The sequence below is a fragment of the Lissotriton vulgaris genome, chromosome 6 (assembly GCF_964263255.1).
Source record: "Lissotriton vulgaris chromosome 6, aLisVul1.2, whole genome shotgun sequence".
Classification (NCBI taxonomy): domain Eukaryota; kingdom Metazoa; phylum Chordata; class Amphibia; order Caudata; family Salamandridae; genus Lissotriton; species Lissotriton vulgaris.
In genome coordinates this window covers 1,472,047,563-1,472,063,147 of record NC_141694.1, presented here as the reverse complement: position 1 = coordinate 1,472,063,147, position 15,585 = coordinate 1,472,047,563, and the positions used below count along the sequence as shown (strand labels likewise).

The following is a 15,585-nucleotide window of genomic DNA, read 5'->3' as shown; positions in this document are numbered from 1 at the left end:
AACAAATTAAAAAACTCTAAAAGCTTTCTCGTAATGCAAGGCATATGACACTTACATAAATGCAATTGTTTCACTTTTCCTATTGATAACATTATATCAGCTACTGATTCCTATGATGCAATGTTCTTTCTCTTGCAGAACTGGGCTGAAGAATGAATTGCTTGTTTAAGTAATGAAGAGTACCTCTGAGTGACTGACAGATGCACTTATACTGCACCTTTCAAAGATAACTGCACCTAGGTGCTGCTCTCTTTAACCTAGTGCGGTATTACTGGTCCATGCAGACATTTCAATGTGGGACGAAACAAAGGTGACAAGGTGCTGTATGCGGCTATCTAAAGAGGAAGACGGTGCAACTGATGCCAGGCTTCAGCAGCCTCAGACAGTTGCATGTCCGTCTTCTTCACAAATTGTGCAGAACAGTCTGGCCCCTTATGAGTTGTCCGGAGCAATATCCTCAGGAGAGGGGGCGATGCCACTCTGGGTTACCGAGTGGTCCAATATTTCTGGACTAGAACATTTCTGGGTCTAAAAACTCTGGAGTGGTTGTACCTGGTGCTGCTATGCACCCAAGGAAACCAGGGAAGGACATGCAGGGCCGAGGCACAGCACCGCCCCACCCACCTAAGGCACCAGAGGGACAGCAGAAAATGCTCCGCCCATGAGGAAAGCCCATGAGGAAATGGAGAATGTCAGGCAGAGTGGAGCAGCCAATGGTCCCATGAACCAGTTCTCTCTCCCAACCAATGTCTACAAAAACAAGAAACTTTTTTATTTTAAGCCGTGCCTGTTCCTTAAAGGAATACGGGCTGCTTTTGATGGAAAGCAAACACAAGAATGGCGATCTTCCCTTCCTTGAAGGCCACCATGCCTGTCTCAGCAGCCAATCACAGTGGGTCGCAATGGGCCACAAAAAGTCAGTGATTATAGTTTGTAAGTGCAACAGACCTCTAGGATCATGATCACCAGATATCCAGGATGAATATATCACTCGTCTTACATCGGTTGAAGACTGAATTTGTGAAAGGCGAGTGGTGGACTTCAAGAAATACTCTGGGTTAGCAGCTAAGAAAGGTATAACAGGTATCACTGTGAAGGCCACGACTCCTCGGATGGATAAATGGAGTCAAATAGATGGTAAAAAGGGTGGTGGGGCAGAGATGAAACCACAGGTTAACATTCCGTGTTTTGGAATGACACTAGCAGAGTTTTCCCATAGTTTTCCATCATTCAGGAATTATCTAAACCAATTCAAGACTCTTCTTGCAATTGTTTCTGTTAATGGCGCTTCAGCAGAAGGGGTCAAGATTGACGGTATCAAAGACTACATACAGAGCAGTGACAGATGAGGATGTCCTGCCGCCTGTACCACTCACCAGGTACATAATCCCAAGCTTGAATCATGGCAGTCTCCAGGCTACGATGTGGCCCAATCCCGTTGTTTTTCAAAGACAATGTTCTTAGTATCCAAATCTTTCTGAAAAAGAGTACTTCTGGTTTTTCATCCACAATGGGCATCCATACGATGGGCCCATTAACCAGATGGATAAACAGGTTCTTTTTAAATAATGGAGTGAACTTAATCGGACCAACATCAATTGCAAATGGGTTTCAATGATTTACAGGATCATCCATCTGGGGATGGAAATAACTGACGTGTTGAAAGCTTGGGTCCCACATGGAGAAAAACAGGGAGTGGGTTGAGATTATGAAAGATACTGGAATACACAAACGTCGGTTCACATTTCTTGTTGTGAGCTTAAGTAGACAAAAGTCAAAAGAAATGTCCTCTATGCGAAAAATGGAACACACCAATCATGGACACTTCACATAATCATACTGCATCATTGGAGCATAAATGTTACAAACACAAATCTTAATAGCACAAAATGTTATTTAAAAACTAAAATGCATTTATGCTCTGATGATGCAGTATGATTATGTGAAGTGTGCATGATTGGGGTGTTCCATTTTTTGCCAAAGAGGACATTTCTTTTGACTTTTGTCTACTTGGTGCTCCACCTCTGTTGCTTATAGGGAGCCCCTCTCTCTTGTTAAGAGTGATCTTAAGGAGGCCAATGTAAACTCAGACAGCTCCTGTTTTGAAGCAGGTCGTTCCATAATGCTGCCAAGGTGGTAGCAGCGCCTGAATCAGGGGGCTTTCATATCTCCGCCTTCAGCAGTAATACTAATAGTGGAATGGTCCTCCTCCCCCACCCGCCAGGATGCATTATCCAATCAAGCATATCCCCAGGAAAATTCCACCAGAAAAGTCATGGATACACAGCCTTGCACCATTTCTTCTAAAATTAACTCCCCGTCTTAACACGATCGGTAAACAGGATTGTTGAATGGAGGTTCATGCGTGGTCACACTGATGCGCTGTTACATTGTCAGCCACAGAACTTGCCATCAAATTGATCACATGATCACAGACAAGCAAGATGGAACCAAGCAACCCATTTCCAGGGGAGCAGCAAAGGCAGAGCTGAGACATTAATGAAGGCACAGAAACGACATGAAAAAATGGAGCGAGAATGGATAAGATGTCTAATTTGGACCTTACCATTTAGAATTGCACACTGCTTGTAATACGGTCTTGGAATTGATGTGAGGGGCTGAACACTAGATTTCTAGCAGAAGCAGCAGCATACTTTGGCACTGGAAAAAAAGCATTTTTTTGTGCACCAATTGATGGTCACATAATAAATAACCTGTGCAGCCCAAAACAAAGCCTCTCCCAAAACACATTGTTCATCCACACAGAATTATCCGTCAGTCTGCAGCTGATCTCTTTCTTTCCGCTCCATCCAACAGAACAGTAGCATCATTTGTATTTAACCCACACCTATTGTTGGCGCGCCTGGGAGCAGGGCAGCAGTGACAAGCAGCTAGCCAGACTCCAGACATGCCAGATGGGCCCTGAGGAGAAAGGCCGCCTCCGTCAGCTGCTGTGGCCAGCCTCCCTGCGGAAGCCTTTCCTTTTCCACATGCTGAGGTGCGGGCCCACCGCACTCCACCCTTCCCGCGCCTCTGGCATCGCTAAGGCGGGAGGCCTGCTGACTGACCCTGCAATCAGAGCAGGTGCAGAGGCAGGCATCACTGGGGGAGATAGGAACAAGAAAGGCGAAGGCCGCCAACCGAAGTGCTAGCCACCATGCACAAATGTACCTACACACATGGCAACAATGCGCCATGTTGCAACAACAGTATCTGTGTACTTCGGGTTTTCTTATTGGAGGCAGCAAAAAACAAATAAAGACGGTGTGTGTGCGTTGCAACCCGCTAGAGAGACCCACACCACACAGAAGGCCTGCCCTAGGCCTTGGCATTCCTAAGCGGTCAGCCTAGCGAAATTCTTTGGGGGCACCTCACCAAAATATAGCAGGTGCCGCCATTGTTGCCACCCCAGTGGGCACACCACCAACCCCTTCCAGTGGCAAGCCTTGAATTAAAGTTGGTTGAAGGAGAACAATGGTCATGCCAGGCTAATGTCACACGGGAGGAAACGCGCAGGAGCGCCCTACAACGCCTCAAAGAAATGACATTTTGTAAACATGTGCCACTGCCACGCGCGTCTATCTGCACGACCTTTGACCTCTTCCTCGGTGCCGTGCAGCCCTCTGGTACCAAAGCCGCCAGTGATAATTTCAACAGAAACAACTTTTCAATGCACCGACAAAACGCATGTCACGGGCTGCAAAGCGTCATCATTAGAAGGGGGGGGGGGGACAAAAAATCCGAGCTGGGCACAGCGGCAGATGGCGAGGCCTAACCCCGCCACCTCCACCCCCCGCGGCAGAACGGAGCGGGCAGGAACATTTGGATACCCTTTGTTCGCCCGTCTGTATATTTTTTTCCTTTCTCCACGAACAAGCAGCTGAATAGGTCTGACCGAGACATGAATCTCGCAGCAAAAGAAAGTCCTCCCGTGCAGACTTTTTTTTCCCACCCCGTTTCTTTTAATAACTTCTTGGCTGCGACCCTTGTTTTCAACCAATATTTGCACTATCTCGTCCCAAAAGGTAAGTTGTTTTTCCCTTCACAGTACAGGACGGTCATAAACACGGTCTTTAAAAAAAATACCAGTGTGTAGATATGTTTTTGGCAGCGCCCTCGCTTGCCGTCGCAGCCCTGAGGTATCGGGTTGCTGCAGCAGTCCGGCGGACCCAGCCATTTAGCGAGTTAAAAGCACGCTCTTGCAGGCCAATCCGGAAATGTTCCAGGTCGGACTCAAAAACGACTTTATTAGAACTTAAAAGCATTCTAAACCCTGTCAATTAAACACATTTACACGAGCGGTTTGAAGATAGGCTATCTTTGCCAAGAAGCATAAATGTTATTGCACTTATAATGTCTAGATTAGAAGCTGCTCGAAAACCATCACAGCTCCTATATTTAAGGCAGTCATTCCGATATTCTTGCAAATTATGATTCGAGCGTGAACTCCCCAGCGCCCGATTCTTATGCAAAAGTGGGGTGGTATAAGCAAGTGCACGCGGGGCATACTTCCCTGAACAGTTTCCACCAGTTAAGTTATCCAGCAATTAGTGTGGGGAAATAACAGGACCTGTGAGGAATTCGCTGAGTTTCCTTTAGGCAAATTATACGAAATTAACCCCCCCCCCCCAAAAAAAAACACTACATTATGCAAATTTGCCAATGCTGCATGTTTTTTAGCACAACATGTAGATGCAAGGTTGAGTTTCTCCCCGGGACTTATTTTGAGCAAAAACACACTTAATCACATGTGAGGTAAATAGACAATCGCGTTAGATTAGTTGTGTTGTTCCCGTGCTCCAGCGATATGATTTTTGCACCAACGCAAGCGCAATTAAGAGTCAAGATGTACAGCACGCCCCCTAATAAGCATGATGCAAAATACCGTAAAGTAAGTGAAACTGTGACGTAATCTAAATTCCACCCAGGCCTAACCACCAGAGCACATACTGAGACTTGACATGGTATTACCGAGTTGTACTCCTTCGGAGGTATGAAATTTACCAGGATACTGCATTGTCGGACTGGGACAGAAGATAAACCGGAGCACCAAATTAAAAGTGGCCCCCATTAGTGAATTGTAAAGAAAAATGTGGCCCACATTTACAAATCAGTGCAGCCTTGAACTATGGAAGAGTGCATGGATTTGAGCTTTCTGCAGGCTAGGTTTGTTTTAAAATCAACAGTACAATTCGGCCCAGTAGAGCATAAAATAGGCCCCCACAAGCAGCCAAAAGGGCCCACACCCTGACTTGTTGGACCAGCCCTTTCGACACTGCCTGATAGCCCTATACGACCCTGGGATGCTGTAGTGGTGCATTCAGTAAATGTCACCCCGGGCTCTATTGGGATCTACCAAGTGAACCTTTACCACCCAATACTGCCCAAGCATCAAAATGAGCGCCTTGGAATAGGCCTTCATTCTGAAAAAACACCTGCGCATGATAGGGACAGAGATCGGGCTCCACTGAGAGCGTTACCTATTCACAAAAGGAGAATTTGCTTCAAAGAGTGCTCACATCCACAACAGATGAGCAATTTAAGAACCAGCAAAGTAATACAATTCTAACAAAAATATTTAGCGAAAAAAATAGATATCGCATGAGTAAAATAATCTGGATACCCAGAAGAAAACTGACGTAAAGTTCATGCGCACAAGTGTGAATTTCATAGGTGGGTTGTATCCTACCAATGTGTAGGTTACACACTCATGCAGATTACAAAAAAGGTAGCAAACGACTGGAGCGCGAACAGTGGTAGGCAATTCAGTTGATAAACACAGAAATTGGCATTTTACAAGGCACATTTAACTTTTCCTAAAACAGAAGCTCTTTTTGCTTCTGTTTTTCCTGGTAGTAATATATAATATTGTGTTATTTCAACCCTTCAAGTCACTGTGGATTTGTGTATTAAAATGTTTCCTAGAACAGAAAATAGTTTTGCCTTTTGGGAGAAAAAAAATATACATTTAATTTACTCCTCTTTTTTCCCTACTTGGCCAAAGTCAAAGAGAGGAGTGTGAATTAGAAAAAAATGAGTAAATTAAAAAGAGGTGTCAGCAGCACTTTCAAATGGAGTTTTTTTATATCTCGTGGAGATGTTCAAAAGCCACTACTTCTCATCTAACATTTGGTTAAAAAAACTATTTTGACGGTCATGCAACAATTCTGCTGGTGTGAACAGGGCAAGCTTAGAGGATACAAACTAAACAGATTTGCCCAGAAAACAATGCCAGCCTTCCTCAGCATCAAGGAACCTGGACAAGTAATCTTTTTAGGTGTACAGGTCAGATGAGATGCACACTCACCTGCATCCAAAAGGGGATGCGGTTTGGGAATAAAGGCTCAATACTTCTGAGCGCTTAATGCATCGGAGCCCAGGGCGTAAATGGTCTACATAAATAACTTCACATTACAAAATGAGGTGAGGCTTATGTAGAACCTCATTAAACTTTCCCAAAGCTGTAACAGACCTAAGTTCTGGCATTTATGCATGAATAATTATCATTGTAAATAAAAATGTTCACCTACTCGTCAGTGTGCTACAATAATAATTTTATTTCCCAAAGTCTCCCTACTCTGCACTTTTGTAATCAAATGCCTCTTAACCGCAGCAAAATGTATATATATATATATATTAAAAAAAATTGAAAACACCGTAATCGCGACCCTTCAAGATGAACTTAAGTTACCTCTCGCACCTAGGCCACAGGCCACACACCCCGGTGCTCTCCTGACCAAGAAACTCATAGAAATGACCTACCATCTCTTCTTTTTTATTGATGAACAAGAGGATCAGTCCCTTAGTCGAAGGTCTTGTCAGGAAGACACAGGTTGGCAACTTCTAAAGGGCTGATCAGGGGTCTTCCTGCCAGTGACTGCTTACTCTTTAAAAGCACCAACACCCCTGCCTCTTAAGGTGCCCCCGGTTTAATAAAAATATACTGCCTGGCGCAGCCCTCAAAAGGATGCCGGATTCAGCGTTTGAGGAGGACTAAGGAGAACATGTGGTGGTAGGCGGAGAAAAATCAAGGAAGAGAAGAGGACCCCGCGACCACCCTTCAAATGCGATTGGCCAGAGTCCGTACCACAAACCAGCAGCAGGAGGCGCATGTCTGCCCGCTCATGGGGTGTATTTTATGCAAACAAAGAGAAGACAATAAAATTACTTTAGGGGTACAGCTTATATGCAGCATGAAAGAAGGGACGCACTCATTTTCACAAGCTAGTTTTTGGGGGAGGGTGGTGGGGGTCATCTCCCAAACTCAATGGTGAGACGGTTTGGTTATTGGTTCCCGATTCCATCATCTGGACCAATATGTTTGAGAGCATGTCTTTAAAGGTTTTTTGTCTGAAAATTGATACTTTTTCTTGGAAGATTTATTGTTAAAAAGTAGTAAGCTCTGCCCAGAATTAGTCTTTGCAGGAATGATGAAGAAGTGAACATAACAGAACTTCTGACATTGCAATAGTCTCAACACTGTGTCTTAAACCGAGGGCAACAATGAACAAAGGTTTTACAGCAGTTTTCCCAAACAGTTGGTGGGACGTGAGTCAATTTTAGTAAGTCCGAGTAAGACATAAAGATGCCTTTCAACTATTTATCTTGTAACATTTGCTGGGCTTCTAAGTCAAAGGCCAAATGTCAGGCTATTCTGACAAATTCCTGCTTATGTTTTTTAACATGGGGATTGGTGTTTGCAAACTTCTCTTACTTTACAGTCAGAGATAGCGAAGTGTGCTACAATATTGGGTACAGGGAGTGGGAAAGGGAAAGGCTGCAAGTTTTGTTTATAACACACAACAAAATGTTAGACCTATAAATGAACTGTACACATTTAGTAGTCAGGTAAGGAAAAATTGAAGCCCTTTTTTTGTAATTCTGAAGTGTGATGGAAACAAAGATTTTATTAGGAGCAAAACAAATCAAGACACTTTACTTGGTAATGCACAAATGATAAATATTCACTGAAACCAGCTTTTCAAACATTATTATTTGTGTGCAATATATTTTTATCAATAACACTGTGTATCTGTGCAAATTTAGTGGCCATTTCAATTGAAAATGTGCAGTCTGTAAATGACAGTGTGCTACCACAGGATGCTTCAGTTTCTAAAAAACAAGCATTTGCAATGCAATAGGTCTCGCAGTGACGCAAGTTTAAGCTATTGGCATTGAAAATGACAATGCCTTTTTTTATGTTTTTAAAATGAAAACAAAAATAAAAGGCATTATTATTTGCAATGTCAATAGCTCAAACTCGCGTAAATGCGAGAACTATTGCATTGCAAATGCTTGTTACACTTGCTAACACGGTCTATGCATTGGTTGCACCTCATTAGTACCAAATAAACACCCAAATATTGTAAAAAGCAACATAAAGGTGACAAGGCACCTTTGCCAAGGGCCTTCCACTACATAGGAACACATGTTGGTGTGATTTAGCAATCTTTGAGCCGTTTGAGCTAGAAACAATTTTATTTGAGTTAGAATCTACATATTATGTAGCAGATGATGGATTATCTGGCAAATGCTGCAAATCCAAAATTACGCAAAAAACGCAGTGGTCTCACAATCGCATAATTCTAGTGATCCTGATTATGGGACATGTAGTTTACCCTTTCCGGTTCAAAGTACGGGCTGAAGTCTCAGCATACAAAGTGCGGTTAGCTACATAGCTCAAATAGGCACTTCCAAGCTGAGCTCAGTCCTCTCACTTTGGAGCTCAGCTTTGTCTCCAACACCAGGAGCGCCAGTCTGGAGTTATACTTCTGGGCAGGTCCACTCACTGCATGAGGGAAGGATTCCCGAGACCGTTTGACTGGAAAAGCCCTATGGGCCTGCACAGCGCTCTGGCCCGTAGTCTCACAGCCAAGATCTCTCTCTCTGCACCAAGGACTTCTAAGAACACGAGAACTGAGACATCCCCTGTGAGAGGTCATATGCTGGACACCCCCAACACAGACTTCTCTCCAGCGGGGAAAGGGCTTTGAGACCTGTACCCGCGGAGGCTGGAAGAATGTGGTACATTACAGATGCTCTGAGTAGAGCTGTACCTCCTTGCACCAGGGCACCCTGAATTTCTTCTGTGACATGCCCTGCCCTCCAGAGACTCGCGGATTGGACGTTTGCGAAACACTGGGGGCGCTAGCAGAATGTGTCACTGTGCAGATCATCGGAGATCACGCTGCAGCAATGCCTAGCGCCTTAAACAAGCTGTCTTTGCGTGCACATCTTCTGTCCAAGCAGGCACAGCGAGCAGGAGACAGGGAGGGACAGGAGATGTGCACGCGTGCGAGCACCATTGAATGAAAGTGGGAAAGTGAAAGCGCAAGCGCGTGTCCCAGGTTGGGCCGGGACAGCAAATAGGAACGGCATTGAATGAAAGTGGGAACGTAAAAATGCGTGCACATTGCCTGTCCAGGCACGTGCGCGCACGCCTGTCCGGGTGCGTGCACATCGCCTGTCCCCCTTCGCTAGCAAAACCAACGACAGTAGGTCTCGCCAAGGCGAGCAACCGATACGCTGCCTCGCTAGGCGAGACCTAAAAATTATATATATATATATATGGCACGTGAACAAGGGCTTCAGGGCTTGAAACGCGTTGTGTTGATAAATAAAAGAAGATTCTTGCCCAGAAAAGACTGTGGGGTTTGTGTCTCTTTCCTCGCCGTACCGCCGCTGGCGGGATTCGGAAATGTCTGGAGAAGTATGTGTATATATCAACCAAATCCTGAGTTTGAAAAAGCGAACTCCTTCACCAGGAACGGACCACCACAAAAGGTTTTAAGTTTCAGTGCAGTTTATTGAAGCCTCTCACAACATGACGCGTTTCAGCCGGGTTGCCCCGGCCTTGATCACATGACGTGCCAGGAAAAAACACCACCCATAAATACTATGAGACATTTTAAAACCCTCCCATTATTAGCATGGAAAGGGTAAAAAGACTAACAGTCATTTATAAAGTGCATAATGCAGTCGTGCATATTCAAGTCCTGAAATCTTATCAAAACCAATGGTTCAACAATTAAAATTATACATTGTTAAACAAGGTTTAAATATTTCTACAAAAATTTAGAAAACAGGATTTTACAAAAATATTTCATTATAATCAGGAAAAAACCCGGGGCAAGTGCCTATATATATAAAAAAAATCACCTGTCTCATGTCCATGAAATTTAGGCAAAAGGTTTTTGTACTAAATATTGGGTTAGAGTTTGGGAAGCACTGCTAAATAAGGGGTTTTCAATGTATCGTTTCCCGCACCCGGAGAACCCACATCGTGATACCTCCTCCTCGACCCCGGTAACAAGCCAAATCCCTTGTGAGCACAGGCATTATCCGCCTCCTCACCGACATTCCGGCCCACGGAAAGCAGGCCCCTGATATAGCACCGGATGGTGCCGATAATCTCTGCAGATTCTTTATCTCGCATACACACCCGACCAGGACCGGGTTGGAATTATCACCGGTCTCCCGATACCGACAGACCACATCTACCCTCAGCCCTGAAGAGTCACAGGTTCACCCCGGATTGACGAAACACGTGTCGGCTGGTTCTTGTTCAAATTGGTTCCCTTATGGTTAAGAGGAACCCTGACTAAGTCATTAAAAAACACACAGAAAGAAGACTTGTGTGCGATCTTATCCTTTCTCTTAATACTAAGATTAATATCATCATCAAACACAGGTTGTGTGCGCTTGACTCTGCATTAAGGGTTTTCAATGTATGTTTAGCTATTTATGGCAACATTTTAGCTGCAGGGCAAGGATAGAGCTGTACAAGAGTGGCTGTGAAGACTGTTTCGGGGACAGAGAACATTCAAAATAGAGAGCAAAATTCAAAATAGAGAGCAAAGTGATGGGGCAGAGATGAAATCACACAAGAGCAGATAGTACTTTTCTATGGATTCGATGCTCCACTCAGTGGGCATGATATTCAATATTCTGGGCATGTTGGTTTAGAAGCCCAAGCTTTTTAGAATATGTTCTGCAGTCTCATTTGAATTGGACGATTAACCGATCTTCTCATGATATGCTGACGCCTCCCACACCTCAGCAAGTTTCTCTTTTAAGAAAGATATAGGGGACCGTGATCGGATAGAATGATCATAACTCAAGGAGCTATGGTTTGTAAAGATCAGCAACCAGTCTAGGAGCTGAGAGCTCTCTTGTTTTGCAGTGTTCAATAGTATGCACTCAAAGTCACTCAAATAGTGGGAGAGCGAAAGTGAGAAACTAACAGTGCTTCACTGTGACGTCATTGTGGTACAAGCCTTGGCCAGAGTGATGAGCCTTAGCTGAAATCCATGGTGAGTTCACTTAAATGCTAAATGGTTCAAAGATTAAAACGAGAAGAATAGAACTCAACACACCCGAACAAAAGTCACTGAGTGTCTGTGGAGATGCAGAGCCTCAAGTTACAAGGGCACCTTCTGGTTGGCCAGGTCTTCGGTTCTAGCTGTAGGAACGAAGTTTGGGGGTCAGGTGAAAAAGAGGGTATTTGGAGAACCTGAGGACTAAAGGCTCTGAAACAAAACAAAAAGGTCTTCCTAGCCATGGAAGCAAGATCGCTAAAGTGTTGGTCCATGTAGGAGAGTAGGATCGGCTTCTTAAAGTTACCTCCACATTTTGCTGATGTTTCACTGTTTTCGACTTAGATTGACTGGGATCCTGCTATCCATGACCCCAGTCTAGCTGCTTTCTGCTCTAAATTGATTGCATGTACTTTAGGTACACTCCAGATTGGATTCTGGGGTACCCTTATAAGTCTCTAATATATGGTATACTATGTACCCATGGCATAGGTACCCCAGAGGCCTCCCAGGGGCTGCAGCATGTATTATGCCACCCCTGGGAGACCATTCAAAATGGCACTACAGGTCTGCTACAGCAGCCTGAGTAAGGTGGTGCATGCACCCCTTACTTAGATATAGGTTCACTATATCTATTCTAAATCACTGAACATATAAAGGTTCACTATATCTATTCTAAATCACTGCACATATAAACCTATCAGTCACCCCTGGGGCAGGCCTTATCAATCCTGAAGGCAGGCTGCTGGGTTTTATGTGAGAGCTTGCCCATGCATGAGCAGAGCCCCTCTGCAGCCTTCGGAACCTATTTTCCGGAGTTGTTTGTGATGCAGCCAACCATATATATTTAAGTGCACTATAACCTTGCGATTAATGATAACTTTAAAACGGCTGGATAGAAATATGTTGTGTTTGGTGTCAAACACCTTGGAATCATACCTCCCTGCCAGAGGTATGATTCCACCCTCCTAGAGAGACATATGTGACATACCGGGCTACCCGGTACCAGCTTTCTTGACCTGGGCATCACAAAATGGATGCTGCCAGCCACATACATGAGTCTCCCCTACTGCTGTTGAGCCAAGCTCGAGCAGGGGAAGGCTTGACAATAGGTTTCCTGTCACAGGGAGGTGTGACCACCTCCCAGACAGGCTTTAGTGTAATGGGGCTGGGTGGGTGCACTCAGAGTGCTTTGAAGTCTGCACTGGGGGCACATTTGGTGTCCCTGTGCATAATCCAGCTCAAACCGGTTGCAGGAGCCATTTGCTCCTGTTCTGGCACGCAACTGGACAAAGGACATGGGTGTAGCCACCCCTGTCTTGACCCTCCCATAGGTGGGTCCCCAGAGTTTGTCCCACCCCTTCCTTGGGTGTAAAGTAGGAACCCCTGACTACAGGACTTTAGAATTTACCTGGACTAATCTCTGCTATAGAAACCAAGTACTTCGACGATCTGTTTGATGCTGGACAACTGAGGAATCTCCCTTAGAGTAAAGGAGTTACTCCCCTGCAAGGCAGGCACCTAAACGCATCTGACCGGTTTGCATCTCCCGAACTCCTCTGGGGTTGATCTGCACTCTCAACAATTCTGAGGCCTGTATCCCTTGTGTCGATTGTGCTACCCGAACCCCTGTGCACCAAGTACTTTTGCAGCAGCATATGCTTTTCGGCGATCCCCGAGACTGTGCTTTGGGCTATTTGTAGTCCTGACCCCGAGCAGTAATTGCACTGAAGATTTCCGGCCTACACTCCACGAGTGTTCCATGGGCTGGTATTTAGTGATTCAGATCGAGGCCCCTTTGCGATCCCTGGTCCGTTGGCCTGTGGGTCCCTGTGAAGGTAACTTTGACCTTCTGTGGGCTTCCATGGTTGCTCCAGACGTGCCCTGACTCTCCATAGGTTGGAAAGTCCCCAGGACCTTGCTGGCCCTCACCGAAGCATCTTTCCTCTGCCACCATGGGTTGCAGTTGCCAAGGCTAGTTGGTGTTCAATCCGGACACTGACCCCCCAGCACTTGACATCCTTCATGGGACAGCTCACCTCCGGACTTTGGTCGTCTTCTCCTGATCCCTGTGACTGCAGAGTCAAGCTTCACCTCTTCTCACCTGAAGCACCCGACATCGATGGGCATTCGTCTACCGTACCCTGAAGTGACCCAGACTCTGCCCCCTCTGCTTTCAGGTTCTTCTCACCTCGGATCCAGGCTTGGATTCCACCGGACACTTTTCATCTTCCCGGCAGCAACACTTTTCCGTATCACGCCATTGAAAACAACGAAGGTTTCTGACATCTATGCACCCGGCTCCTCTGGGATAGGCAACACAGGTATCTCAGTACTCTCAAGGGTGCTGGCCTTAGAACCTTCTATGTTTGAAAGGGTTTGCTTAAAGTCCTCTCCAAAGTGTCCTTAATCTTTAAAATTCCAACCACGACTTACCAATAGGATTGTACGGAGCTCGCCCTGTTTTCACACACTGCACCCGTCCTCTGTGGGTCCCCTGTGTCACTACCTTGGGTGGTTTCTTGGGGTAAATAAACAAAGAGAGGAGTACCACCATAGAGAATCAAGAAAAATTCCTAATGGGGTGTGTAAATGACAAAAGGAAAGAATGTATCCTTTTGTTAAAAACCCCTCACTCACCAACCTAGTGGTGACATGCTTCATCATCGGGGTCCACCCTAGTGGCCTAGCATCACCAGAGTGTGTTACAACACCTGAATTACAGTGGAGCTGGTTGTGGGTGTAAGTGCAAAAAAAGTGTGTTAAAAATTGTCCTGGTTTAACTTAATGGGAAGATAAATTTTATTTACAAGCAACTGGACAATGTTAAAAAAGTGTGGTGAGATACTATGAGGGTAGTTACGGCCAAAAGTATCTCTGTATGTGATCTGGTCTACATGTTTATCCTTAGATGGGATATACCAGATTTTCGTCACCACTAGGTTGGTGAGTGAGGGGTTTTTAACAAAAGGATAAATTCTTTCCTTTTGTCATTTAAACACCCCATTATGAATTTTTCTTGATTCTCTATGGTGGTACTCCTCTCTTTGTTTATTTAGTCCTTAATCAGGGGAACAGGAGTACTCTCCGTTCACTCATGGTGAACACGATCCCTTGCTCTCCCTTTTGTTAGCCTATGGTTTCTTGGGGTCCCAGTGATTCTACGTGCTCTAGGCACTGTGTCTAGTCAAGTCGTGGTTGTTATACCACTTTACTAGTATATGGTTTGGTCTCCTCTGGAGCCCACTGTGCATTGTGCTATTTACTGCTGTTCTAGTGATTTAATATTGTGTACTTTGTTCTCTAATCTCATAAAGAGGTTAGTAGAGAGTGTTTAGTAATAAATACATATATTTTATATATCCCTTGAGTGGTTCTCCTTTCATTTGGTCATTCAGGAGGTTCTAATCTGGTAAAACAAGCTGCTTTAGATTCCATCGAGACTTAGCCTGAAGGCTGCTCTCCACAGCTACCACTAGGATAGCTTTAAAAAAAGGTAGTCTTTAACCTAATCATCAATTTTTTTTTTTTTTTTTTTTAAATATATTTTTATTGCAGGAATCAGTAAATCAATACAGTAGCGACCAGCATTGTATCATAAGCAACATATACAGAATAAAGCCCACCGACCCCCCTCCGTAAAGTCTGTACACAGCCAACTAGCCCATAACCCTGGGGTTGGGCGGCGAGATGCAACAGGGGTCAGTAGAATGCTGGAGCTGGTCCGGAGAACACACTGTCCGTCATCTGCTTTTCTAAACAAACCTAAAACCCCCCAAAATAAACCCCCCCCTCGAAATACCCATTAACTGTGAAAACCCCCCCCCCCCCCCCCACCATCAGCGCCAGGGAGCTCATCAACATAGGATCCACTACTTGACCCACGGGGAAGGTAATAGTACTGTCAATGCTGACGTTCATCGGGACTCGGGGCGAGTCGCTTCTTCACTTTCGGAGTCGCTGGGGGCACAATAATCCCTGAGGGCCTGCACCAGCGTTTCCCACTCCAACGCGGCCTCCTGCGCCTTCTCATTACCCTGTCTCCAAGCCAGCTGGTATCTTAGCGCGCTCTCACCCGCCGCCCATTTCAAAAGCTCACTGTGCCATCTGCCACCTGCCGGACCAGCTCGTGCCTTCCAGTTCCTGGTCACCTCTCGCTTAGCAAGTAGGAGCCCCAGGTCGATAAATTTACTGGAGATTTTATTCCGGGGGGTATGGGGGAACCAGTGCAAGAGCCCTACCGCCACATCGAATGATAAGTGCCTCCCCG

The 15,585-nt window shown here is 45.2% G+C and overlaps 1 protein-coding gene across 2 annotated transcripts in view; it reads right to left on the bottom strand.

Moving 5' to 3' along the window:
* The window catches only part of SERTAD2 (SERTA domain containing 2), a 409,456-nt gene that overhangs the window by 325,092 nt on the left and 68,779 nt on the right, over positions 1-15,585 (bottom strand). The window lies entirely within an intron of this gene.